The 27,820-nt window shown below is 39.7% G+C and overlaps 1 protein-coding gene across 4 annotated transcripts in view; it reads left to right on the top strand.

The window, feature by feature from the left end:
• Window positions 1–13,615: 13,615 nt before the first annotated feature.
• plcg2.L (phospholipase C gamma 2 L homeolog) overlaps window positions 13,616–27,820 on the top strand; it is an 88,706-nt gene continuing 74,501 nt past the window's right edge. Inside the window, exon 1 of one of the 4 annotated variants that reach the window (XM_018257968.2) lies at window positions 13,616–13,854. The gene's annotated coding sequence lies outside the window, so the exon portion shown is untranslated. Of the gene's footprint in view, window positions 13,855–26,907; window positions 27,015–27,820 lie in introns of those variants that run through there. The other 3 variants (XM_018257965.2, XM_018257967.2, XM_018257966.2) reach the window with 3 other exon arrangements.

Below are 27,820 nucleotides of genomic sequence, written 5' to 3'. Positions count from 1 at the left end.
GGGAAAAACGATTCGAAAAAACGAGGCGATTAGTCGCCAGGCCACCAAGTAAGTGTGGACTTACCCAAAAAGTCCAATTCATTGGGATGGGGGGTTGGTTGGGGTGGTGGCAATTAGTCACGAACCCTGGACCCTGGGATAGCACTCATATTCACAGAAAAAATTGACCAGCCCGGGTACTTTGTAGTTGAGTGCTGTGCTGCCATCTTTATCCTGTTACCTCTGAATTCCTTGAGTAGCCCTGTATTGGCCTGTGTGCCTTACAGTATAATTACCAGCTTTAATAAAGGGCATATTTTTACAGTAAAGGTAACCCTTTATGGATAGCTCTGTTGTGTGATCTATTCTTTGTGACTACTTGTTATCTTGTGTTTGTGAAATAGCAACCTTCATGATACATTACATCAGCCCAGAGTGGTGTAACTTTTCTCTTCCTAGTCATTGCTGCTTGTTTTTAAAAAGAGCCTGACTGCAACCATCCGCGACTTGCACCAGTCCTGTATTGTGTTTAAAATGAACATATAACCTATTTATAGATAGTTTTTATGTTTATTTACACGTCTGCCTTAAGCAAAGGGTATGTGGGATGAACCAGTATATTTGTGTACTCGTCTTCCTTTGATGTGCATTTATGTATGTAACCACGAGTACATTACTACCAGTGAGTCATTCTCCATAGACTGTCACTGAACCTTGCATGCAAAAGTTATTGACCAAAGAAGCAACATGACTCTTCTCGCATATTTATTTATATGCAAAAAGGTAATTCTCTGTGCTTATACTTAATTATCTTTTTACAGGGTAAAATAGAATATTTCTGTGGGTTAAATTTATAGAGAAATCTAAAAAAAGGAAGCTGGCTGCTTGTACATACTATTTTTGGGGGAATTAGCAAATGGTAGGCAGGTAAGTAGAAGATCTGGAGCATAAAGACAGTGGGTCATTTATTAATACTGGGCAAATTTGCCCTTGGGCAGTAACCCATGGCAACCAATCAAATTGCTGAATTCATTGTTCTACTTGCAGCTGGATTTAAAAAGCTAATCACTGATTGGTTGCTATAGGTAACTGACCAAGGGCAAATTTGCCCACTCCCGTTTATTTTCAAGCTTTTAAATGACACAGTCACTTAATCATACACAGGGGTGAGCATTGCAGCATACAAACATTAATCATAAAATGAAACCCTGCCCACTGGGCACTACCTTCATACAATTGAAGACGTCCCTGACTAGACTGGGCCCCTTGTGGACTACCAGCAAAACAAAACACAGGTTTGGGCTCACCCCTGTACTCAAAGGACTCTTTGCCATTAGTTCAGCTTTTACTGGCAGTAAAAAAAATATTGATGACCAGCTCCCCCCACAACTTATAAAAAGCCATTGGTGGTTTGGGCCCCCCAAAAGTTATTAAAAGACACTGGTGGCTAGGACACTCCTTTAACTTAAAAAAGAACATTGGTGAACAGGCCCCCCAAAAAAATTGCTTGCCAGGGTTTGGCTCTTAAGAGGGGCCCGGCCATGCTTCACTTACTTGATAAGCCGGGCCCCCCTGCTGTCAGTGTGCTGCAAGCTTCAGAAGAGAGGACTGGAGCTCCCATACGTGCTTGATTTTTCTTCTATTCAGTTCTCTGCACCCTCATTGGTCGATTCAGTTTAAGTCACGGTAAAGATGCATTGGGATGGGATATGCTGGAGTGGAAGATTCTACTAAACCTATCCAATACCTGTACATGTACATATTTACTGGGACTTAAACGACCAATGAGGGTACAGAGATCTGAATAGGAGACTGATCATACACGCATTGGAGCTCCTGTGCTCTTCTCTGAAGCTTTCAGCACACTGACAGTTGTAAAGTAAGTGAAGCATGGCCGGGCCCCCGGGACAACTGTCACCCCTATGCCTCCCTGATGGCGGCCCTGACCACAGTATACAGTAGTCAACATATGTTATCTTTACATCACATGTATTTGGGAATTCATCAGTTGGCAAGGTGTTAGGGTAGTTAATCACCCAGATGTTTCTGTAGCTAATCCCAGGTATCTTGGGCTGTACATTATGATGCATTTGTCAGCTTCACATAGGAATATGCAATTGGTCGTGAACAGGCAGGCCCCGGATTTGTGGCAAGGCCACAAAGGCTTGGGCCTTGGGCGGCAGATATTCAGGGGCGACATGCCGCCCAGCTGCATTCAAGTTAGTTGCACATGCCTGCATATTCAAGCTGTGCGCAGTTGTAAAGTAAGTGAAGCACTTTTTTAAGTGCGCAAGCACATATACATGCATGCACAAGGGGATGGAGAGGGGAATGTAAAAGGGGAGGGAAAGGGAAGGGTAGAGACTAGAGAGATGCTGATGGGGAAGGGGATGTGGATGCGGAAAGGGGAGGGGGACACGGACATAGGAAGAGAAGGGGGACATGGATGAGGAAGGGGACAGGACATGGACAAGGAAGGGGAGGGGATACAGACGAGGAAGGGGTGGGTAACACAGACGGAGAGGGGATGCATAAAGGAAGGGGTCAATGAGTGGAGACATCCTAGAGGCACCCGTTTGTAAATGCGGCCCTGTGAACAGGAAGTGGACCATTCAATTCAACAACAGAAGAAGCAGACCCTGCAGCTGCAGGGGGCCAGGAAGTACAAGGGGCCCCATGAGGCCCTAATTAGCAATTTTAACATCCTACTGGATATTTGATATTATTTGAGCTTAGATTTGCTTCACAGAATGGAGAGGAGACGAGACATCAGCAGGTTTGTAAAATGGCAGTACTGATGTAAGGGAGTTAACTAAGATTAGAACAGGGAGTTTGCACTTTGAATGTCCTATCTTACATATTCTCCCCAGGTCAGGGGTGCCCAAAAGGACACCCCTGGGATCTACCAGCAGACCTTTATGCTGGCCATAGATGCAAAGATCCGGACCATGTGTGGAGAGTCCCGACATTTTTCATCCCACAGAGATCGTCATTTGGTCGATTGGCCAGGTTAAAAGATTTCTGTCGGCTGCCGATAATATCTCTGTGTTGCCGATCTGACGATTTTCAGTGCGAGACTGTCACTAGCTTTAGTCTGACATATCTTTCGTACGATTGCTGTAGGGGCAGAACATTGGCTGATCTTTTTCTACTTTATTTGATCTGAAAGGTTAGTGGTAGTTCTGGAGATGGGGAAGTCCGATCGCTTGAGGATTCGAACGATCGGATGTTTGCATCTATGGCCAGCTTAACTGGTGATCAGTAGATCTCAACACACTGTCAACAAACAGCTTGTTTAAAATCACCCTCATATTTTATTCCTTTCATTCAGATATTTATTATGTTAAGGTTACATAAGAAATTGCTGTTGTTAAATATTTTCTCATAAATCATTTATATCAAAGGTATAAATCAATTAATTGAATTCATATTTTCCATGTAGCAGAATGCTAACAAAGCTTTTATGGATGTAGATAATAATAGGAAATCATGACAAAAAGTAGACCTCACATTAGTAAAGTATGGGCACTCCTGCCTTAGGTTCATTGCTTTATATAGGAATTATATCCATGCAGACTGATTTCCAGGGAACTCATAGACACCTGGCACCACGTAGAGGCTCCCCTACCATGTAGTGTATAATGGCTTCCTGCTATTTTTTCAATTTCAGATACCACTGGGGGGTACAGTGACAATTCCCTGCATGTCTCCATGTAGCTTAGTGACCAATTACATTATTCTTGTTTTGCTTACATTACATTTTGCTTTTATCTAAGCACTTACATACAGTGTCTTGTACTTGATGTTAACTAAGCTGACAAAACAACACTTTTTTTGGTGGTTTCAATTTCTTTTTTAGAATACCTGAAGCACGGAGCTTCACAATAGGGAAATATCTATTTTATGGAAAACCCCTGGTTCCAATCTTTCCAGATAATAGATTGAATACCTATATATACTGAGGGGGAAGTCTTTAGTCCCATACTTCCTCTCACTAATTAAACATACAATTCTCCTACAGCAGCTTTTGCAAAAATTGTATTGTTGTGAAACAGACTTCCTGTATTCCTGAGATATTTCACTGCTTTCTTCCTCCATATAGGACTCAGTGATATCAAAGTTCAACATATTTTGAAGGCCTCATACAGTACACCCATTGCAGCTTTACAGGAATTATTTTTTCCCCAAGCTTAAAATAACATAGGCATGTGAAGAAAACACAAATTGCTGTTGGGCTTAATCTTTTGTGTTTTTTTGATTATTAACAATTTTTGTTGCAGAACTTGGAATTTTAACAGCTACAGTACCTGGTTTCTAGGGCTTATTTACACTAGTAACCAAGCTGCAGTTAGAAAGTCAGAATGCAGGATGACTACTAGAGGGCCTGAATAGAAACAGAAATCTTTTTATAAAAAAATAAGAATACACATAACATTGCATCACAGTCTGGTCAGTGACACTGTCAAGCGCATAGTATTTTAAGTTGCAGGCTAGGAAGAAGCAGAATAGAAAGGCTTATAATTTAAAGGGATGGGCCACCTTTAAGTTAACTTTTAGTATGGTGAATTCTTATCAACTTTTCAAATGGCCTTTTTATGTTTTTTGAATTATTTGCCTGTTTCTTCTGAATGTTTCCAGCTTTCAAATGCTCTGTAATGCTACAATTGTTATTGTTACTTTTAATTACTTATCTTTCTACTAAGACCCTCTCCTATTCATAGTACAGTCTCTCATTCAAATCAATGCATGGTTGCTAGGGTAATTTTAAACAGTGGCTGAACAAAACAGTGGACTGTCCAAATGCAGGAAAGAAACATTAATATAATAGCTAGTGTAGGTCTCGGTGGAGTTAGAGAATTTGCTAATGCTGGAAGATTTCGAGGAAACATACCATATATACTCGAGTATAAGCTGTCCCGAGTATAAGCCGAGGTACCTAATTTTACCTCCAAAAACTGGGAAAGTTTATTGACTCGAGTATAAGCCTAGGGTGAGAAATGCAGCAGTTTCTGGTAAGTTTCAATCAAAAAATTGAGGGTTTCTGCTCCCATTGGAGGTGCCGGCGTCTAGTTTTTGGATGCCGGCGACCATTCTTGGACGCCGGCGAATATTCTTGGAGACTATTCTTGGACGCCGGCAACTATTCTTGGAAGCCTACGACTATTCTTGGAAGCCTGCGACTATTCTTAAGCGCCGGCGATCGTTTTTGCGCTTGACCCGAGTATAAGCCGAGGTTGAGTTTTTCAGCATATTTTGGGGGCTGAAAAACTCGTCTTATACTCGAGTATATACGGTAATTAAAACCCTGGATGTCTAACCTGTGACAGTGACACTGTTGTTGAACTCATGTTGGACATCTTCGACATGAATACTTAGAACATATAGTGGTGAAATATAAGATTCACAAGTAACATGTCCTGGCATAACATGTTATTATGATTACCCTTTATTCATATATTGCCAGTGTGTTACTCAGCAGTGTTAGAGATTGTTTATCATTCACATGCATTCTTTATTTATAAATGGTGCTATTTTTTTCTAGGACAAGGTAAGAATCTTTAAGAGCTGACATTTCTGTAAATTTGTCTGTAAATATGTCTCTTTTAGTGCAGAGATGCAACCCCACCTTGACCCTCTCTAAATGAAAGAGGAAGGCCAGTGCCACAAGGCAGCAGCACTAACCACTAAGCCACCTTTTGCAAGTTGATAAAAAATTCACCTGAAAGTTTATCAGTTTCCATGTTATGAGCAGATTGTCACTATGAGCATTTACAGTAACTGCTGCCTATATTTGTCTACTGCAGCGCAGCCCCTCCAGAGACCGAGCATGTCTTTGGTTGAGGAGCAGCGCAATTGCCGAGAGCTGGAGAAAGATATAGCGCCGGTGTGAGCGCCCAGGCGCGGGGACTGAGAACACGCCAGAAGGAGGCGATAAGGGGGGGCGTGTGGGGCCGTCATAGGGCAGCAGCAACCTCACTCAGTCTCTGGAGGGGCTGCGGGCGCCCAGGTGCAAGTACTTCACTTCCTGGGAACTCGCACTGGAACTTGTTGGGGGTCAGGCGGCCCGGCCTCTGAGACAGGTGCTCGTTGTCTCCCGGGATCAGCAGGTCGTGGATGGGATCCATCATCCAGGAAGACTGTCCTGCCAAAGGGCACTTGGATCCTGCTGTTTGCAACAAGGATCTCGTCTTCCAGGGGTCCATAGGACAGGCTTGACATCGTTCGCTGTGCGCTGAGCTGTGCGGTCACCAGCAGGAGCTGCAGAGAAGCACAGGCGCTGCTCCTCCACCAAAGACACGAACAAGGGGTCGGGTAGGGTCGGCAGGAGCACGTTGGTGAATCCCTCAACTGGTAAATTGCGCTGATCACCGTGTCCATCCTACAGAGCCGCAAGAAGCCCGCTGCTTGACAAGGGGAAGCACACTCTCCCAGCTGCATGCTGTCAGTGAATATCCAGGAGGAGAAATCGAGCGCTGCAGGATGGATGGTCGCCTTTTCGCCGTTTCTGAAGAGGACAGGAAGTGGAGTTTCTGTAAGTTATTTCTTATTAAAGGCTTTGCTATTTTAAATTTTAATTTGTGTTGGTGTTTTTTTTTTCATTGTATTCTAACAAATTTTTTTGTAAAAATTTTTGATGTTACTGGTCCTTTAAGCATACCTAAATTCTAATATGATTTTCATGCATAATATACATATTTCAGAAGAATTCTTAAATAAACATGCTTCGGCCACAGATTTTGTAGAACCAAGATGTACTTAAAGGAACAGTTCAGTGTAAAAATAATACTAAGTACACTGTGTGAAATAAAAATGTTTTTGTGTGAAATAAAAATGTTTTCAGTTTAGTTAGTCTATAAAGGCCGGAGTGAACAGATGTCTAACATAATAGCCATAATACAACTTCCTCCTTTGCAGATCTTTAACCTCTTGTTTAGTCAGCGTCTTGAAGGGGGACGGGCACATGGAACATAACTCTTTGGTTAGTTTGCTTTTGATCCTTAGCATGCAGGTCAGATTCAAAAGCAAACTAACTGAACATTTATGCCCCATATGCCCCCTTCAAGTCAGGGCTGTATTTACTATCATCACCAAAGCATTATAAAAAGACACACTGCATATATGAGGAGGCCCAGGTACTCTACCCCGAGCCTTCAGTATTGTATTTTATTGTATTCAGGCACTCTAAGAGCAATCCTCCAGGCAGTTGTAGTAAAAAGGTCTTTATTGAAGTACAAGTATGGATAACAGCCTTACATGTTTCGTGTACTCACAACACTTAATCATAGGCTCTGAGCAATGCTCAAAATGCGTAAGGCTGTTATCCATATACTTATACTGTATATAAACACGGCCCTTTTTCAAGTCACTGATTGGTTACTGACTACATTTATAGATTCCATTTTTTATTTAACTAACTAAATTGAAAACATTTTTATTTTTTCTATTTATTTGATCACTTTAGTTTTTTACACTGAACTATTTCTTTAAGAAGGAAGTTTGCAAAAACATGCCTCCAGTGTGATATACACAGCAGTAAACCGTTAACTATAATTTCTCTTTATATTAAATACATTAAGCATTTTTTTTTAACTTTCATTTATCATTATCAAATTAAACATGGAGAAAACATTCAAAATCCCCAGGAAGAAAAAGAAGGGTTTGTTAAAAGCAGAAATGGGAAGCAAAAGATCCCGGGCTTTTAAGTTAACCCACCATTACCAATTTTGATGATTCTTCTCCTTTACATTGTCATGGTTTTATTGTTTGAGTTAATCTTTACAGGTTGAAGCCTTCTACAGAGCAGGATATCTACGTGTTACAATTCATTTCAAATTATTTCACAAGCAAATAGTTGTTGAATGCTAGCAAGGAGAAAAAAGGAAGTGAACATGATAAGAAAATGAGGGATTCAAATAAACTGTGGTTAAACTATTTCTGGTTGCCAAAGTGATCCTAACAGAAAGACAGCTGTTAAAATAGAATAATATTCTTAAAGAAACACTGTTGCACTGCTAAACTACACTTTACTTGTTGTTGGACTACTAATCCCAGCATAATTTAACATATTATTAAAAGCATTAATGGCTGCTGTACTCCAGCAAAACATCACAGCTGTATTCTCAAAGCAATATTGCTCAATAAACATTTTCCCTTCTCATGCCATACTTGCAAAATTGCAAGATGCTTTAAAAGTAACCACTGATTAAATTGACTGGAACATAGCCTTTTCGCTTCTAATTTCAACAACAAAATTTGGTGCCATTACTGGCATTATTGGCCTCCTCCAATACATTTTTTTCCTAATCCAATAACAATTTATGTTGGAGGAACTGTGGAAACTTTGTTGGTAAATTCAGTGCTATACATTTTCAGTTAGCACAGCTTTAGTAAACATGGACCTCTCCCTTTTAAACTTAACTCATAGGCTACTAGCCATTAATATCTTAACCAGTCAGACTATTCATTGGCAGACACTGGAAACAAGATGTTCTACCTAACTTATTTAAAAGTTATTTACTTTCTCAGTCTCAAAAACAAACTTGAATTCAGGTATGTTATCCAGAATGCTCAGGACCTGGGATTTTGGGATAATGGATCTTTCCACAATTTGGATATTCATACCTTGTCTACTTAAAAATCATGTAAACATTTAATAAACCAAATAGGCTGGTTTTGCTTCCAATAAGGAGTAATTATTAGTTTGGATCAAGTACAAGGTACTGTTTTATTATTACAGAGAAAATGGGAATAATTTTTTTAAAAATGTGGATTATTTGGATAAAATGGAGTCTATAGGAGATGGCCATTCCATAATTTGCAGCTTTCTGGAAAAAGTGTTTTCTGAATAACGGATCCCATAACTGTACTATGAAGTTAGAATCACAAACTCTCTTCCAAAGTACTCAAACGTGGACTTAACGATAGTCATTGGACCTCCTAACAAATACTTCAGTTTCCACCATCTGTACTCCATAATAGTTTTACTGCAGACATACTCCCATGTTCTGTAAATAATTCACCATAATACCAGACCTGGTATGTGTCAGGTCTGGCAGAACAGTGAAAGGTTCCCACTAAAGCAAAACAAGATATATGCCATACAGATTATAACTACCTCTGCAAAGTGTATCTCAATTAGAATGTCTATAAAATTATTCACAGATTCATGGAATATATCATGGAACCCAAAATAGTTGTTAAAGGGGTGGTCCACCTTAACGTTAACCTTTAGTATGTTATAGAATGGTCAATTCTAACCAACTTGGTGAATTGGTCTTCATTAATTATTTTTTTAATAGATTTATAATTATTTGCCTTTTTCTTCTGACCCTTTTCAGCTTTCAAATGGGGGACACTGATCCCATATAAAACCAATGTTCTGTAAGGCTACAAATATATTGTTATTGTTACTTTTTATCTTTTTATTCAGGGCCTCTCATTATTCAAATCGGTGCATGGTTGCTAGGGTAATTTGGACCCTAGCAACCAGATTGCTGAAATTGCAAACTGGAGAGCTGCGAAAGAAAAAGCTAAACTCAAAAACCACAAATAATAAAAAATGAAAAACAATTGCAAATTGTCTCAGATTAGCATTCTCTACATCATACTAAAAGTTAACTCAAAGGTGAAAAATCCTTTTAATAAAATGAGCACTTGTGACATAATAAATCCAGTAAGGTGTTCAAGTTTCTGCCTATGGAACCTATAGGTGTTAGCACAAATTCATGTTTGGGTCTTGATCACCTATATTCTTTTTTATTTCTTACAAATAGTAGAGTGGAACAGAACAATGGGGTAAGCCAGGGAAAATGTAACAAATGATGCCATGTTTGTTCTGATCTAGTACCCAATCGACAAATCAATGCATTCGTCTATCAACTGAACACGAGGATTTTATTGGCTGCTATAGATTACTAGATGGTACAAACGTAGCTCTTATTGCTGCCTTGCTAATTTAAAATGTGCATTCAAGCAGTCAACAAAATGGAATCAGCTTTCAATTAACAGCCATTTTGCAAAGACGGGCACTACTAGTATATATGGCATAATGTGGTGATTCTATAACAGACAGTGGTATTTCCAATGTTTTCTAAGTGAGTTACTTCAATAGTCACTTGCACCAATAAACTGTTTTAATGCTCCTGAAGTGCTCAGAAACGTTTTGCTGGAACGTGTGTGTAATTAATGAATGTAGCATATTATTTAGCACACACGTTGTTCGCAAATTGTAATGCTTTTACACTGGAATTCTAGAGAAAAACTTACAGCATTGTGGTTAAAAAATGCCAAATTAAAAAACATCCAAGAGTTGCCCTTACCACAATCCAGCACTTTAAAGTGCAAATCCTGATAAAGGGAGGGTTTTTCCCTCCCCGAAATGTTGATACTGTTGGCATAATAAAAGGGGTAAGCTCCCCAACTGCAAATAATTGTGTGTGTGCGGATCTGTTCAAATATCTTTGTTGTTACAAAGTGCAAATTACCATATTGTTATATATTTTTAAAAACAGCAATCAAGTACACGTAATTTCCAGGCTTTGTCTGTTCCAAAGCTGTGGGCTTCAGGTGGGGACAGAAAAATAAATGACTCTGTATACATCCTTCAGGTAAGTGCTGCCAGTGCAATGATATTGCCAACAGTTTTGAGCTTTCTGTTTATGCGTATTTTCTCATGTCATACGTTCCCAATTCTATTAAAATCAGTGATACCTTTGTTCAGGGTTCTGACTCTTTGTGAGTTCAAAATCCATGGAGTTTGTGTCAAATAAACTTTCTGTCTTTTATCTCAAGTGGTCTCCAGGTAACTGAATTTCCACGACAACATCAAAAGGGGAAACCCTATGATGTACACCCTCAATTAACTTCAAGAAATAGTCATGCCGACTGAGGCTGTAGACTCCATGCAGCATACATTCCAATTGTCCCGTTTTCTGCGAGACAGTCATGATTTTTACAGCTTTCTTACTTAAATTTCACGAATTTCCCTTTGATCGCCTGCACTCATGCCAGAAAAAGATAGAATGCTTTTGAAACTTAATCAAGAAGCTTTTGGCAGAGACCCCAGAATACTCAGCACCTGCACTTAGATACATTTGTAACTATTTAAGATAAACAGGTCTCTTGGGGAAACTGTGACTCACAGCTTGAAGGGGAATTCACCTTTATTAGCAAAACTGTAAAGCTGGCCATAGATGCAAAGATCCGATCATCCGAATCATCGTACGATCGGACTTTCCCATCTCCCGACCCGCCACTAACCATTCAGATCAAAGTCTTACCAGTCAGATTAGTTAAAGAACAGATCAGCAATGTTCTGCCCCTGACAGCAATCGTACGATATCTATGTCCAACCAAAGCTAGTGACAGTCTCCCACTGAAAATTGTACGATCGGCAATACACGCAGAGATATTATCGGCAGCCGACAGAAATTTTCTAACCTGTTCGATCGACCAAACGACCGATCTCCGCCGGACGAAAAATGTCGGGACTCTCCACACACGGTTCGAAAATCGTACGAATCCTCGATTCGTACGATCAGATCTTTGCGTCTATGGCCAGCTTAATAACACACAACAACATGACCCTAAAACTGTCAGAAATGTGTTCAAACTTTCCATAACCTAAAAAATGTTGTAAGCTGGGGAAATGTGGCTATAACATGGCCTTGCTTTCTCTTTCACATTCCATTTTTTCAAATGCTGGAAGGTATTTTTAAGCAGGGGCGCCATCAGGGGGGGCACAGCGGGTACTCCTACACTGGGCCTCAAGGGGAGCCCGGCTGTGCTGCACTTTTCGAAGCCGTGGTGCCTCTTCCGAAGTCCTGAAGCGCCGGAAAGACCCAAAGGCACAAAAATAGACGAAGTTGAAGTCCCGAAGCGCCGAAAAGACCCAAAGGCATGTAAATAGCCAAAGTTGAAGTCCGTTTTTTTAAACAGTGTGTGTGTGGTTTTTTTTTTTTGTTAAACCCCTGGCCACCAATGTATTATTTTAATACTCTATAGGCCCCTGCCACCAATGTTTTTTATTAAAGTTGTAGGGGGCTCTGACCACCAATGTTTTTGTAAAAACTTTTATGGGGGCCCTGGCGCCAATAGTTTTTTTTTCAACTTATACGGGGCTCTGAGCACCAATGATTTTTTTTAACTTGTAGGGAGGCCCTGACCGCCAATGTTTTTTTTAAAAACTTATACAGTATGTGGGACCCTGGCCATCAAATTTTTTTTTTAATTATAAGGGGGCCCTGACCACCTATGGCTTTTTAGAACCTGTGAGTGAGGGGGTTTACTGTTTTTAGCGCTGGTGGGGAGTTTTTACTGTGGTGTGGGGCTTGGGGGCGGGATCTGGGGTGGGCAGGGACCAGAAACTTTTACTGTAGGGGGCCCCTGATTTCTGATGGAGCCCTGTGTTTAAAGGAGACGGAAAGGTTAAAACTAAGTAAGCTTTATCAGAAAGATCTATATAAATACAATAGTAAATTCTCAAAGTAGTGCTGCTCTGAGTCCTTTATCAAAAGAAACACCACATTTCTTTCCTCCTATCGTGTACCCATGGGCTTCTGTATAGCTTATACCTCCAGGGCTTGGGCATGCTGTTTGCTCCTCTCTCCCCCTGTAATCTGAGCCCAGAGCTATGAGTGAACAGGGGAAGACTCAGGCAGGAAGTGGTCACGCCAAGCTAATATGGCAGCTGTTATCCTAAACAAATACAGAAAGTGTCTAGCGTGTCTAGAGCATTCTACAGAATAAATACAATGTTATAGTTTGCATTATTGTGGCTAATCTATTGGCAATAAACTGTCTCTGTAGCTTTCCTTCTTGCCTCATAAGGAAACTTCGGGCGACTTTGGAAAACGAAGCACATCGAGTGCCATGCCGCAGGCGTTTTTTCATTGTAGCAGGCGGAAGCAGTTCGGGGAAAGAAGAGGCGATTAGTCGACTAAATGTCCCAGAACCTCACAGCATACCTCCCAACATTTTGGAAGTAAAAAGAGGGACAAAAAATTTTTTTCCGCATGTAGCGCAGCATTTTTTGACCACACCCCTTTATGTGGCCACACCCCCTAATTACCATGTTTGTCTTACAAAATTTGGCAGGTTATGAAAGTTTGAAAATATTTCTCCTTATCTAAACTGTGTTTTTGTGTCTCAAAATTGTTACAAAGTATCTTTTTTGCACCTGTTAGCTGTTCAGTGCAGAGAAAAGAGGGACTTTCCAGTACAAATGAGGGACTGCGGGTTGAGCTGTCAAAAGAGGGACTGTCCCTCCGAAAAAGGGACAGTTGGGAGGTATGCCTCACAGTGCCTCCCTCAACCCCCTCCATCTTGGAATGAGTGCTAAAATGGGCTGGAGGACTGGGTGACTGGGTCGCTACTAGTAGTTTGGTTTCTACACTTGAAGAGCAATCATTTTAGTTAAAAAAGTGGAAATTCAGCTTTTAAATGATCCAACTCTAGCCTAAAGGGAAAAAAAATCCAGCCCACTTTCAAGACACAAACAGAAAGTTTTTGTTTAAGGGGCTGTTAGAACAATCCGCAGATAATCTGCTTTGTACGAGTTATAACCCCCCCCCCCCTGTCAAATACACCTTTAAGCGTTCGTGCCTTTAGCTGATAGTACGTCATAAACGCCTGTAGAAGAAAAAAAAGTGAAAAGCGGAAGGGCAGCGTTCCGTACAAAGACCGGGCAGATGAGCGGGTCACTTCCTTGTACGAGCGCTGGAAGGCAGCTCATCCGCCAGTAAGTTGTACAGTTATGTGCTCGGCGCTGCACGGTGGACAACAGATAAAAGTGCAGTCTCCCGCCTCCCTGTCACGTTCGGACATTTCTTCGGAGCAGAGATGAAGCACAGTGGCCTTTGCCCCTCTTAGTGTAAAGTAAGTGTCTCTTGCCTGGGCGCTCAGGCACCTGTTATGTTGTAGCAGCCTGGGGTGCGGTGGGTGGAACAGACACAAGGGGCAGACTGTCTTCAGCAATATCTCATATCAGCAATGCTTCATTTCTTCTACATGAACTTCTTAGCCTCTCTCCTTAGCCTCTCTCTCTCTTGTTTGTCCCATGGGATTAAAGTGCTGTTCAATGAACTTGAATATGTTGCTTCTCTTTCTCTCTCGTGTCTGATAAGTACATAGTTCCACCTGCCCTCAGGAGTTATTCACATACCAAAGTCTGTGCAGACCAGCCTGCTCCAGCTCATATTGTATATTTGCAATATTTCACAAATACAATGCTACACAACTTTTTATTCATGCATTTCAGTGGTTCTAAAGTAAACGAGATTGCTGTTGACAGCAGTATATGTTAATACAAGAGGTTCTCTGCACTCAACCCATTCTCAATATATTTAAGACATTAAGGGGCAGATTTATCAAGGGTCGAAGTGAATTCGAGGGAATTTTCAAAGTAAAAAAATTCGTTTTTTGGATACTTCGACCATCGAATAGGCTATTACGACTTTGAATTTACTTCGACTTTGATTCAAAGTAAAAATCATTAGACTATTCGACCATTCGATAATCGAAGTACTGTCTCTTTAAAAAAAAAAATTCCGCCAACTTAAACCTGCCGAAGTGCTATGTTAGCCTATGGGGACCTGCAAAAACGTCCTATTTCCCCTTGTTTCTCTCCTGTCTGTAATTGCCTCGTGTTGGCTGGAGGGGTCGGCACCTCTCCCAACTGTATCAAAGAAGAAATTTGGCAAACACAGAAGGCTAGTGTATTTAGTCATATGATGTAACGTTTCGGGGGCGGGCCCCTTCCTCAGACATGTGGAAGGGGCACGCCCCCGAAACGTTACATCATACGACTAAATAAACGTGCAGGGGATTTCCCCGCTACACTAGCCTTCTGTGTTTGGCAAATTTCTTCTTTGAGCCTATGGGGACCTGCCAGAGCATATTTCTAAGTTTTTTGGATTCAAAGGAAAATCGTACAATCGTACGATAAAATAGTTCAAATCGTACGTTTCGAAGTACGATCGTACGACGATCAAAATACGATCGTACGATGTATAAAATCCTCCGACTTCGGATGTCGGAGGATTCTATTCAATGGTGGAATTTCGAAGTATTTTCCACTTCGAAATTCGACCCTTGATAAATCTGCCCCTAGGACATTTTTGTGCATACAGCTACTAAAAAACACCTTACCCTTTAAACAAAACAGGCATTGTTTGTCCATATATTGCAATAAATTTAAAGGAGACATTTTGTGTAAAAATAAGAATGTACCAGTGCGTTATACTCATTTAGATATAGAAGAATTGCACTTTCAAAAGTAGTGTTTCAGGCTGATTTTTTTTTAATATTTCTGCAAAAACCATAATAATCCCTCCCTTCTCTTCTACTTCCTGCTCCTTGAATTCCCAGGCTCTACGCTCACTGCACTGTAGGATAGGAATCAGCAGCTATCAGGACCTGGTAGGGAACTGAAGTCTGTCTGTGTTTGTGTGACTGCAGGCAGGACCGGATTTACATAGCAGGTGCCCCTAGGCCCTCTGGTGTTTATCGCTCCTGACCCCTCTTCTTCATGCGCAAATTTTCAGCATCGGGTTCGGAGTACTGGGGATTGATGCTCAGGAAATCAATCACCTTGCCGCCCCCCCCCGCTAAAATTCTGGCGCCCTAGGCCCGGGCCTTTGTGGCCTTTCCACAAATCTGGGTCTGACAGCAGGGCTGTGATTGGCTGCCCCCTCCTTCTTTGCTTCTGGCAGGGACCGTTAGGACACACCCCAACCCTTATTTGAACCACAGACAGGGACCAGAGAACATCCATAGGGAGCTCCAATATAGGGGCTATTTTTAAAGACAATATTAATTTTTAGCACCATTTAAAAGCAACAGCATATATTACTCATAATTGCCTACAAAAATAGGGTTTCATTTAGCCTAAATGTCTCCTTTAATCTGGCCAACTACTTCAAAGTCATCCCATATCTGGCCAGTCCTATCGGATCCCTTAACAATTCTATTACTTCATTATACATTTTTACACAGGGATTCATTTTACCTGCAACTTACTTGCTGCTTTCAAAGTAAAACTCCCAAACTTGGCTGCCCTTTTATTAGACACCAGTGGGATCACCTGACTATAGCTGGGAAGGGTGGGAGCTACAACAATGAGTTGGCCACTGCTCCTGTATAAACTATAACCCTCGTCTAATGGTTTTAAAAATTGGTGGTGAGCACAACTTTTCCTTGTTTTTTAGAGTTAGAGGTTAAGCCATTGAAGATGATTAAATGGGATTAAATGCAATTTTTCCTTGTTAAAGAAAATTGAAGGGGTTTTAGGTATTTGTAAAATTTCTTTGCAACTGGAAGTAGCATTTTTCTTGTCATTGTATGCATTTATTAATTAATGGGAGTGCAAAGTGATAGTTAAATGCAAAACTGACTAAAAGCACTAGCACCCATACATGGTCCTAGCAACTTGTGGAGCAAGTGCTTTCTTGGCCACTAGGGAACCATGGCAGGGCCCAAAATATTAGCTCACCTTTAACCTGTGCTCCTTTAAGCAGCGGATCCTGCTAGAAAATAGAATGATTTCTTTGTGAAACAAATTTTTCCCCCCTCCTGCATGTATGGTCACCTCCGATCTGCTCAAACACTACCCACATTATGTCCATAAACTGCCCAGGGCCGGCTGCCCATCATAAACCCTGATCCCTACGCAAATCACACTTTAACATTACTTGGGTCTTGATGGCGACTATGGAAGTGACTGTTATTCCAGTGATCCCTTATCTGTAAGTGCTTTGGACTCTCACACTGTGCAGCATAAATGATGCTATTTCAAAATACAGTGGAAATAGTGTGTGCTGCAACTTGTGTGTGTGTGTGTGTGTGTGTGTGTGTGATACTGCTGTGTCCTCACTGGAATTCTGGACTCCATTGTGGGTAAAAATCATGATGATTTGCATCTTGAACTTTGTACTTGCTTTGAAAATGAAGCCTTTATGGGACAGGAGACCTTGTTTACACAAATGAAATTTTTTACTTAAATGACCCCCCTACCTCCCCCCCAGTATTTGCATCCAACAACCAGCCTTACAAGTGAAACAGCGAACAGGAACACGGCACACATAGGGTGGAACAAAAACCTTCTATGTGTAAACCTGTGCCATCTTAGGGCTTGTTCCCATTTGATGAAGTTAATATGTAATCTCAGCTGGAAACGGGCAAATGTGTCCTACATTTACATGGATACCTGTTTTTGTCTGCATTCAAAAACTGTATTATTGGAGCGTATTATCATTTTTACACCACCAATATTAAAACAGCACTGTACCAGGCAGGTAGGATGCATCCGAAAATGTCTGTATGAGACCTCAAGCTCTTTCACACTTCCTGCTATTTTATGTGGCATTATTTAATGCTAACAGTTGGTAGGGACTTTCAGGTTGGAAATAGGTCACTTATGCATACTCGGGAGCTTTATTGAAAGATGATTGTCCTGCTGAAAGATGAACTTTATTCAGTTTTTTTTTTGTATCAGACACAGAACATTTTAAGGGTCATTTACTTACTGCATCAATGTTGAGTTTGGCCTCAGACAATTGCATGAAAAACTCCATTCACTATTGTTACAGGTGTTAATACGCGCTCCTGCGGTATGATCACTCATAGACTGGAGTACAAATGTTAAAAGTTCTCCAGCCTATGGAAGGACCTCCCTGCTGACTACTAGCTGCCTGCACTTAGTTAAAGGGATACTGTCATGGGAAAAAAATTTTTTTTTCAAAATGAATCAGTTAATGGTGCTGCTCCAGCAGAATTCTGCACTGAAATCCATTGCTCAAAAGAGCAAACAGATTTTTTTATATTCAATTTTGAAATCTGACATGGGGCTAGACATATTGTCAATTTCCCAGCTGCCCCAAGTCATGTGACTTGTGCTCTGATAAACTTCAATCACTCTTTACTGCTGTACTGCAAGTCAGAGCGATATCACCCCCTCCCTTTTCCCCCCCAGCAGCCAAACAAAAGAACAATGGGAAGGTAACCAGATAACAGCTCCCTAACATAAGATAACAGCTGCCTGGTAGATCTAAGAACAGCACTCAATAGTAAAAACCCATGTCCCACTGAGACACATTCAGTTACATTGAGAAAGAAAAACAGCAGCCTGCCAGAAAGCATTGCTCTCCTAAAGTGCAGGCAAAAGTCACATGACCAGGGGCAGCTGGTAAATTGACAAAATGTCTAGCCCCAAGTCAGATTTCAAAATTGAATATAAAAAAAACTGCTTGCTATTTTGAGAAATGGATTTCAGTGCTGGAGCAGCACTAATAACTGATTCATTTTGAAAAAAATTTTTTCCCATGACAGTATCCCTTTAACTTAAACCTGACCTATTTTAGGAGGAGTTAAATGCTGTTAAACTAGGTGTGGATTAAGGTCCAATTTAGGAAAACAGCAGTGGTAGGAATGTGTCAACATCATTTTAGAAAAAGACTTGTGTGTACTACATAAGCCCATCTGTCATCAATTACTGCTTCCAATAGAAAAGCTGCACATTAAAAGTAAAACTGGTTTTGATTGCGGTTTCATGAGAGCTTATGCAGAATCTAATACCCTTTAAAACTTGGATTCTTTCAATGTGGAAAAGAAGTAATGTCTTAGTAAGTCCAAGAGTAAGGCAGCTCTCCATCTGATTTTTTACAGTAGAACTGACCTGTATTGGTTTTAACATTGCAGTAATTTCTTAATTTCCTTTTTGTTTCACATAACTCTTCTGAAGAGCTAAAGCCGCAGCTGTATTAGTGCAAAGCATTAAAAAGTGTTAAACTGATACTGCACATGTGGTTTCAAGGGGACTATACAGTATTTGTACTTTTTCAAACAAATTGCTTTCATGTTTTAAATCTATTAAGTGTTGCTAAAAAAATCATTTCAATGTCTGAATAGAAGTATATGTGTGAGTGCATGTAAATCAGAGGATGCCTAGGACAGAAAATATGTTCTCACTCTCTAAATAACCCTCAGGTTGGGCTAACTATGGGGATTCACAAAAGTAGAGTTAAATTGGTTTCAAATGTTAGTTTACTCCAGAAAAACATTAAACAAGAAATTCACAGTTGTCTGAAAAGGGTTTTGCCCCTCCACTAAACTTTATTTACTTCAAAAAGTTGGAGTAAAGCAATTTTTCCAGTTTAAAAGGTTGGTTCACCTTTTTTAACTTTTAGTATGTTATAGAATGCCATATTCCTAGCAACTTTGCAATTAGTTTCCATTATTTATTATTGATATTATTTTCCTTCTGGTCCCAGCAGCCAAAAGCAATTTCTCTGTAAGCCTATAATTTTATTATTATTGTTAGTTTTTATTACTTATCTTTCTATGCCGGCCCTCTCCTAGTCATATTCCTGTCTCTCATTTAAGCCACTGCCTGGTTGGTAGGGTAAATAACACCCTGGAAACCAGATAGTTGTGGAAATGCCAAACCGGAGAGCTGCTAAGTAACTGAAAAACCAAAAAAAATTAAAAATGAAGACCAATTACAAAAAACTTGCACCAACTTCAGTGTAGCTTAAAGGGGTTGTTCACCTTCCAAACACTTTTTTCAGTTGTTTCCAGATTGTGCCCCAGAAATAAAGATTTTTTTTCATACTTTTCACTCTTTATCCAAAATCTAAGTTTAAAGTTTAAGGTTTTGTCTCTGGTGTTTGTCAACTGAGTAATTCAGGTGCAGATTCTGAACTGTTACAATTTTGCAACAGTTAGCCATTTCTCAGCAGTATCTGTGGAATATTAGCAACTATTGAATCAATTCTAACATCTGCCTTTAATGAAACTCAGGGATTCTGCTCAGCAGGGACAAAGGTAAGAAATTTATCAAAATTTAGAACAGTTTAGAGAGTTGGCGACCCCCGCCCAGAGCAGCATTAGAAAGGTGAAAAATTAGACTTACACTTCAATATGAGAAGAATGGTCACACTTAGAAAACAAAAAGTAATTGAAAAAATTCTTTATTTCTGGTGAACTATCTGAACCCAACTGAACTGAAAAAAGTGTTGAAGGTGAACAACCCCTTTAAAGTTGTACTCCAGATTTGCAAATCTCCAAAGAAGAGGCATGTGCCTCTGCCTTGGCTAATATACTAGATATATTTAAGATGGAGCTGGATACTATTTCACATGCTTCTGTACGGCAGCCTTCTGTTTCCACATTTTGTATTAGCAAAAAATTCTTCCAATACTGTGTGTAGACCCTGCATATAAATTGTTTATTTTCAAAGTGTTTCTTCCAGCCATAATGGGGCTTTGGTACTTTGCTTTCGGTACTACCTCTGTACTCTTCAAGTTTTCTTTCCCAGATTAAAAATGTGGTTGCTTTTTGATATGTTTGAAGCAGCCTTTTTAGGTTTTTAGTCACTGTTGCTGGTGTAAATTTGTTTTGAGCCTCTGCCTTCGTATTCACATATAGGGATGTGCTAGTGTAAGGTTAACACCCACTTTTGAGTGCTGGTGTTCAGATAAATTCACCCAGTTCTTCTCACAAAATCCAAGAAACATATGGGTTCAATAAAATTTTTTTACACTAGTCGCCATTGAGCCTTTTTGGTCTTCTGAAAACGAAGTGCTGTCTGAATGCAGGGAAAAAAATAACTACCAGAATGCACAGGTCAATGGTATTTGTGGAGGGTTATCCTGTTGCATTTTATGAAAAAAAATTGCATGGTAAATAATTGGCTTCCCTAACTTATTTAAAAAAAGATGAATTTGAATAGTGTAGTGTTTCTTATCCCTTATCTGTAAGTGCTTTGGACTCTCATACTGTGCAGCATAAATGATGCTATTTAAAAATACAGTGAAAATAGTGTGTGCTGCAACTTGTGTGTGTGTGTGTGTGTGTGTGTGATACTGCTGTGTCCTCACTGGAATTCTGGACTCCATTGTGGGTAAAAATCATGATATTCGATATTTGACCCTAAGTAAATGTGCCCCTTAGTGTGCACATTATATTTTTACAGACAGGTCCCTTTTAAAGAGAGTTAAAGAATGTGACTTAAGTTTGAAATCATACAGGGTTTTTAGCCTACCTCTGCCATCTGTGTGTAACCAGAGGCAGACAAGTCCCTATCCACCTGTCAAATGGAACTTGGCACCAAAACATTGACTTGAGCATTTTACAGTCATGTTTATAATTACCACTTTGACTGCCACTGTTTTCCACCTTTAACATAATACATTCAGCCTTCACATCTAATCAAAAAGAAAACCTCTCCATGTGACCTTGCTGAGTTAGGAAAATGCTGCCACTCGGCTGCTGCTGACTTAAGACTTCTAGTCAGCTGGCAGTGTTCTGAGCACTCTGTATGTGTAGATTTTATTCGGCGAATCACTGATCATCCTGTCGTCCTAAGCTATGGCTCCCGTTCGTCTGTAAATATTCTCTTTGTAGCCAATAAGGTGTGTCTGTTTCTAAAAAGCTGCATTTATATAACAGGCTTGCTATAGGTGGCTAGACCTATAGTAAAGTTTGCACTTTATATTACATAACCCCTATAATTCAACAACAGACAAAAGGATATAATTGCATTATTGGAGTGTAGGCACAGCTCAGTGATTCTCCACTGGTGGAACTCATGACAAATTCACTGCAGGGGACTGCAGGTAAGAATGCCCATGTTAATGAGCCCTAAAGGTTAACTACCCAATTAACATTCGGGGCACATTTACAAAGCTCGAGTGAAGGATTCGAATAAAAAAAACTTCGAATTTCGAAGTGTTTTTTTGGCTACTTCGACCATCGAATGGGCTAGTTCGACCTACCACTTCGACTTCGAATCGAACGATTCGAACTAAAAATCGTTCGACTATTCGATCGTTCGATAATCGAAGTACTGTCTCTTTAAGAAAAACTTCGACCCCCTAGTTCGGCAGCTAAAAGCTACCGAACTCAATGTTAGCCTATGGGGAAGGTCCCCATAGGCTTGCCTATGTTTTTTGGATCGAAGGATCGTTCGATCGTTCGATCGAAGTATTAGCGCTAAATCGTTCGACTTCGATATTCGAAGTCGAACGATTTTACTTCGATGGTTGAATATCGAGGGTTAATTAACCCTCGATATTCGACCCTTAGTAAATGTGCCCCGAAATGTGTAACTGCACTCGCATGCATTCATTCAGTTATAAATGTGTTAAAAATGCAGTAGCCTTTAACAATTCCTATAAATGGGATCTAGGTGTTGCTACAATTGTACATTACCCGACAAAAAATGTTTTATGCTTACTGTGTTTTTGCTTCCCATTTTGCATTTAGTTTATAGTACTTTAAGAAACTGCTTCTTGTGGCTGTAGGGTTTCCTGGGTTTTTGGCTGCACCTGAGCTCTTGTTGGTGGGCTGAGCTCAGTGCATCTAGGAGTGCAGTTGCAACTATGTCATACTGCATTCTTCCAGTTTCGTACAATAACCTTGAGCTAAATTTGGCACATAGGACAATTTGTACTCCTGCCATGAGAAAGAAGAGAACCCTGTCTTAAAGGAAAACTATACCCCCAAAATGAATACTTAAGCAACAGATAGTTTATATCAAATTGAATGACATATTAAAGAATCTTACCAAACTGGAATATATATTTACACAAATATTGCCCTTTTACATCTCTTGCCTTGAGCCACCATTTCGTGACTCTATCTGTGCTGCCTCAGAGATCACCTGACCAGAAATACTACAACACTAACTGTAACAGGAAGAAGTGAGGAAGCAAAAGGCAGAACTCTGTCTGTTAATTGGCTCATGTGACCTTACATGTGGTTTGTATGTGTGCACAGTGAATCTTACGATCTCAGGGGGCGGCCCTTATTTTTTAAAATGGCAATTTTCTATTTATGATTACCCAATGGCACATACTACTAAAAAAGTATATTATTATGATAATGGTTCATTTACATGAAGCAGGGTTTTACACATGAGCTGTTTTACTCAGTATCTTTTAATAGAGACCTACATTGTTTGGGGGGTATAGTTTTCCTTTAAGTGGCCTTGTTACCAGGGGCAACAAAAAGCTGACTGGTAACTTTTAAGGGATATTGACACTAAACAATGAAAAGTTACCTATAGGTCATGTTGATCATTTTTCCCTGATAGGTCGGCTTTTGTAATTGTCACTTGAAGTTCCCAAGATTCAGTTAAAGTTTCTGATGCTAATGAACTACTGCTGCACAAATATGGCAGCCCCCTCATAGAGAAACATGGGGGATCCTATAGGTATTGTAAAGGCATCAGACAAATGTAAAATAAAAATAGAGTGTAAATAAAATGTTATAATAAAAGTTTAAAAGTGTTTAATTTCTGGTATCAGTGTATCTTTAAGAGCCAAATTGAAATTGTAGAGAGAGCACCATTGTGATGTGGATTCCCCCAGCCCAGACGCAAAACAGGTAAACATAAGGGATGAGGGGAGGGAGAATCAGAGCTGCTGCTTCAGGTGGCAGCAGCTCCAGGATCATCCCTGAGTGCCATTTTTTGTGAAATATTTTAAAGCCCACAAAGATGCAAACAACAAGCTTAATATTGATGCCAGTTCTAAATGTCCTAACACCATAAAATGTCACTTTTCTACTATTTTTTACCAGCTACTTCAGTCATTTTGTAACCTCATTTGCACTAGTTTGGTAGACACCAGGGTGCTACAAGTGCTTTCTCAGGCTGAAGATGCAAAGCACGATTTAAAGGAGAGGGAAAGATACTCAGATTACAGAAGGGATTGGGAAAGGGGAGGAAGATGCTGCTCAGGCTCCTGTCGAGCTGAGAGAAGGAAATCTGATGCCGAAGCCCATGTGTAAATAATAGGAGGACAGCAGCACTGTCAGTGTAACTGGGTGTATTTGCATAGACCTGTCTGATAAAATTATTTGGACCGTTTTAATTGTATATCAAGCCATGGATTTTTTTGTGCTCCACAGGATGGCAAAACAAATGTGGATCTCTACGTAAAGGAGTGTACATTAACGGGGTATGCAAAAAAAACAAAACAAAAATGTCTTTTTAAGCAGTACTGATACCCTTTCTGGGTGGCACAAACTCACAGGGCAGACTAAAATCAGTTAACACTTGCATTGTCATGCGATGGTAAGCATGACAATTTACCATATGACAAATGCAAGTAAAAACGCCCATGCATACAAAACCATAAGAACTCTGATTTATGTGCATCAGCACAAATGGGCTACAATTATAAAACCTCAACTAAAGTTTGGACATATACCAAACCTAATCGGAATGCTAATTTGTTTATTTAAATTTTAAAAATTATCTGCATTGCATTATCTATAAACTAAAATCGATGGCCACTGTTGTCCAAAGCTTTAAACTCACATGACTTTTGGATTCGATTGAATCCCGTATTTGGTGACTCTAATGGAACCATTTGCTCACCCATTGGGGTTTAGACGAGTAGCTAAGGTACATACTGATTTCATCTGACTACTTTTGGTCTAACATTCAGTGGAAACTAGTGCTTAAATACTTTAGTTTAGGGATTGAAAATGATTATATAAATGTTGATATAGAGATCCCTGAGATCAATACGCTGTGTCCTGTTGGAGATTTTAGCTATGCCACATAATGTTTCATTTTTTAATAGATGGCTACTTGCACCAGAAAACTGGATTTCTGACTGTGTAATTGAGAATACAAGTACATGGGTGATATTATCAAAGCCACACAGTGCGTGACTGACATTAGGAAGAAAGACAATTGCAGATGTGCCTTGTCATGGCGGAACTCACAGAGAGAATGTTATAGAAAGGAAGGAGATGTTTCACTGTACTTTTTTGTATTTTATGAAATAAAATGTACTGGTTTATAATAGGTATACAATCTCTTATACATAAAATCTGATACCCATAAAGCTCTGAATTACAAGAATAAAATATTATTTTAAGCAAATAAAAAAATGTAATCTGTAATAATAAAAGGTGCTTTTACTGCATGGTAACTAAGGTACAAGAATCTATATTGGTGGCTGAATAATCCTATTGGGTTTATTTAATGTATACATTTTTTTAGTAGACTTAAGATATGGAGATCGAGATTGCATATCTGTATCCTGAAAACCCCCAGTCCCAAATATTTCAGATAATAGATCCCATACCTGCATTTGGATAAGGTTCCCTTGTAAAACCAGCTCATGGATTTGGACATGACTGGTTGCTTTTTAATATGTTGGAGGTTTCTGGGAGTATTTGTTTCTTTTTTACTCAATTATGTTGTTACAGGAAAACTAAATGTTGTTTCTGTTGTTTTGTTCATGCTCTACATTTATGATGTATGTGGATAGAATAACTCTGTGGAATGATAACTGTAAAGTTGTTTATGGACATTTGAGATGGCCCAAAAAATTAACAGTTTCTTTTTCAGATGGAAAAGTTATTTTAATCACATATAGGGAAACAACAGAATAGTCTTTTGTGCACTACCTCTGGTTACTCTCAAAATGAACATGGTGCGTGGAGCCACTGGATAGGAATCACTGCTTTAGGGACTTTGATTACATTTTCCCATTAGACTCCTGTTAGTCAAGTGGGGTATATACAGGTATACGTCTGACGAAGGGGCCCGCCCCCGAAACGTTACATTGTAATAAACACGCAGGGCTTTGCCCGCATGCATCGAGCTCTGAGTGCCGGTTCTTCTTTTATTACGCTATATACAGGTATGGGACATGTTATCCATAGTGCTTTGAACTGGCATTTTCTGGTTAAGGGCTCTTTTTGTAATTTGCTTGTCTGTACCTTTAGATATACAAAAAAAAATCTTTTAAACAAAAATGAAAAATAATAGGATTGGTGTGCATCCAATACAAATTAAATAATCTTAGTTAGGATCAAATAGAAGGCACTGCTCTTTTATTACAGAGAAAAATGAAATGTGATTATGGCAGTCTACGGGAGATGGCCTTCCTATAGTCCATTGCTTTCAGGACAATGATAACGAATCCCATACCTATTAGGGTTGCCACCTTTGCCAGTGGCTAAACCTGAACAAACGGGGTGGGGCAGATAGCATTGGGGGTGGTGCATTGATGTTTGGGTGGGCATGATGACTTCAGAGATGATGTTGTGGAGTTATGATGCTGGGTCAGGGTTATTGCATAACTTATATGCAACTGGCTGGATTTCTGTCCAGTTTCCGCAATGTTTTAAATGGGACAGTTTTGAACGGACAGCCCTTTCATAAACTGAGATGATCAGTTGAAACCCACACGGCTGGAAACCCTACCTCTATCATTGCAATCATGTAATATACAGAAATCAGTTATCTAGAAAGCTTTGCAGTACAGCAATGCTAATTTAGAAAAACTTTCTTATTTTTGATTGATTTGATTATTTCTGTTTCGGTAATAACAAGAAATTAACTGCACCTGATAATAACTAAGCTGGGTTTCATAAGGCTGAAAACCATACAGAAAGTTGACACCCGAACAGGCCTTAGAAAAACCAAACTGTTCGGGCCAAAACTTTGGAACTTGTATTAGGAGAAATGGGCTATACTTGTAATTACTGTTTTGCTGTAATGTATATCAATTTTCTTACTAATTTGGTGGTCCTAATGTAACCAGAAATTGAACTATAGTGAGCGGATCCTGTCCCTATAAAATAGATTCAGATGTCATCTGTATGTTCTTCTATTGGAACAGTGTCTCTGGGGTAATTCCTAGGCCTGTGAATGCAGTTGTTTCCGGTGAAGTCTTCCCTTTTGCTAAAATGTGAAGATAAATATTCTTTGCAATTTCAGTAGAAAAAATCACATCTGATTGCTGTATTTGTTTAATTCTGAATCAGCTTTATTCTTGGCTTTTAATGTCTGTGTGACAATGGGGAAGGGGAAGGTCTGTGTAAGCTTGAAGCACAAGGAAGGAAGTTGAAGCAGTAGAGCACAGCGCCTTAGTTGGGGGTGGGGGCCGTGGGGAATACAAAAAAGCAGAAGCAAAGATACAACAAGGAAGAAGTTAAGTGAATTCTGCATGAACATAATGTGTCTTTTAACAGAGAGGCTACCTATGACACTCAGGCCTAGGAGGAGGATGGTGGTGAGTATTGGGGACAGGTTCACAGCAGGAGGACTGTATTGTAGGCATGTATTAAACAAGCTTTCAATTTTAACATTATAAATGAGCCAGCAACACTTTATGGTTCATTTTACGGCCACCCTCTCCAATGCTCAAGTTAAGAGCCTGCTCTATTTCTGGATTAGCGTTTGTTGAATTGACGAAATGTGGTAGAATTGTTTCATTGTATCCGAATCCGTTTGTCCTGACGATTGTAAGAGTTGGTGGTTTAGAAAGTGGATTTGCTACTATTGTTCAATATGACAGTGAATGTTGATGTACATGATGGACAGCTTTATTCCACATGCACCCACAGCCTGACTGGAACCTGAATTGTTAGATATGACCGTGTTTATATAAATTATATCACAGCTTCTGAAGCAAACACATTCACCAGTGAAGGGACACGGTGCACTATATTTATATAAGAAACGAAAATATTTTATTTTATGGTGAGACTGTTGCTTTAACATTCAGTTGCTTTGGAATAATCATGCCTTGTATGGTAAGCAGTATGTCCCATTTTAGAAGAAAGCTGACAAGCTGATCGAGTACCCATAGAAAATACTTTGCAATGAATGTAATGTAATATGTAATATGGCTATCACAGATAGGAAATTGCACAAGAACGTATTATGCATAAGACATGGTTACATAGCGGTTCATGCTTTTACTGTGCCTGCCTAGGTTCTAGTTGATCCAGAGGAAGGAACTTATATTGTAACATTTAGGCATGTGGCAGTTAGATTGCCTTTAAAGGGGTTGTTCGCCTTCCAACACTTTTTACT

This window comes from Xenopus laevis, chromosome 4L (genome assembly GCF_017654675.1).
Source record: "Xenopus laevis strain J_2021 chromosome 4L, Xenopus_laevis_v10.1, whole genome shotgun sequence".
Taxonomy (NCBI): domain Eukaryota; kingdom Metazoa; phylum Chordata; class Amphibia; order Anura; family Pipidae; genus Xenopus; species Xenopus laevis.
The sequence above is the reverse complement of the archived record's forward strand: the minus strand, read 5'-3'. Positions and strand labels throughout refer to the sequence as shown.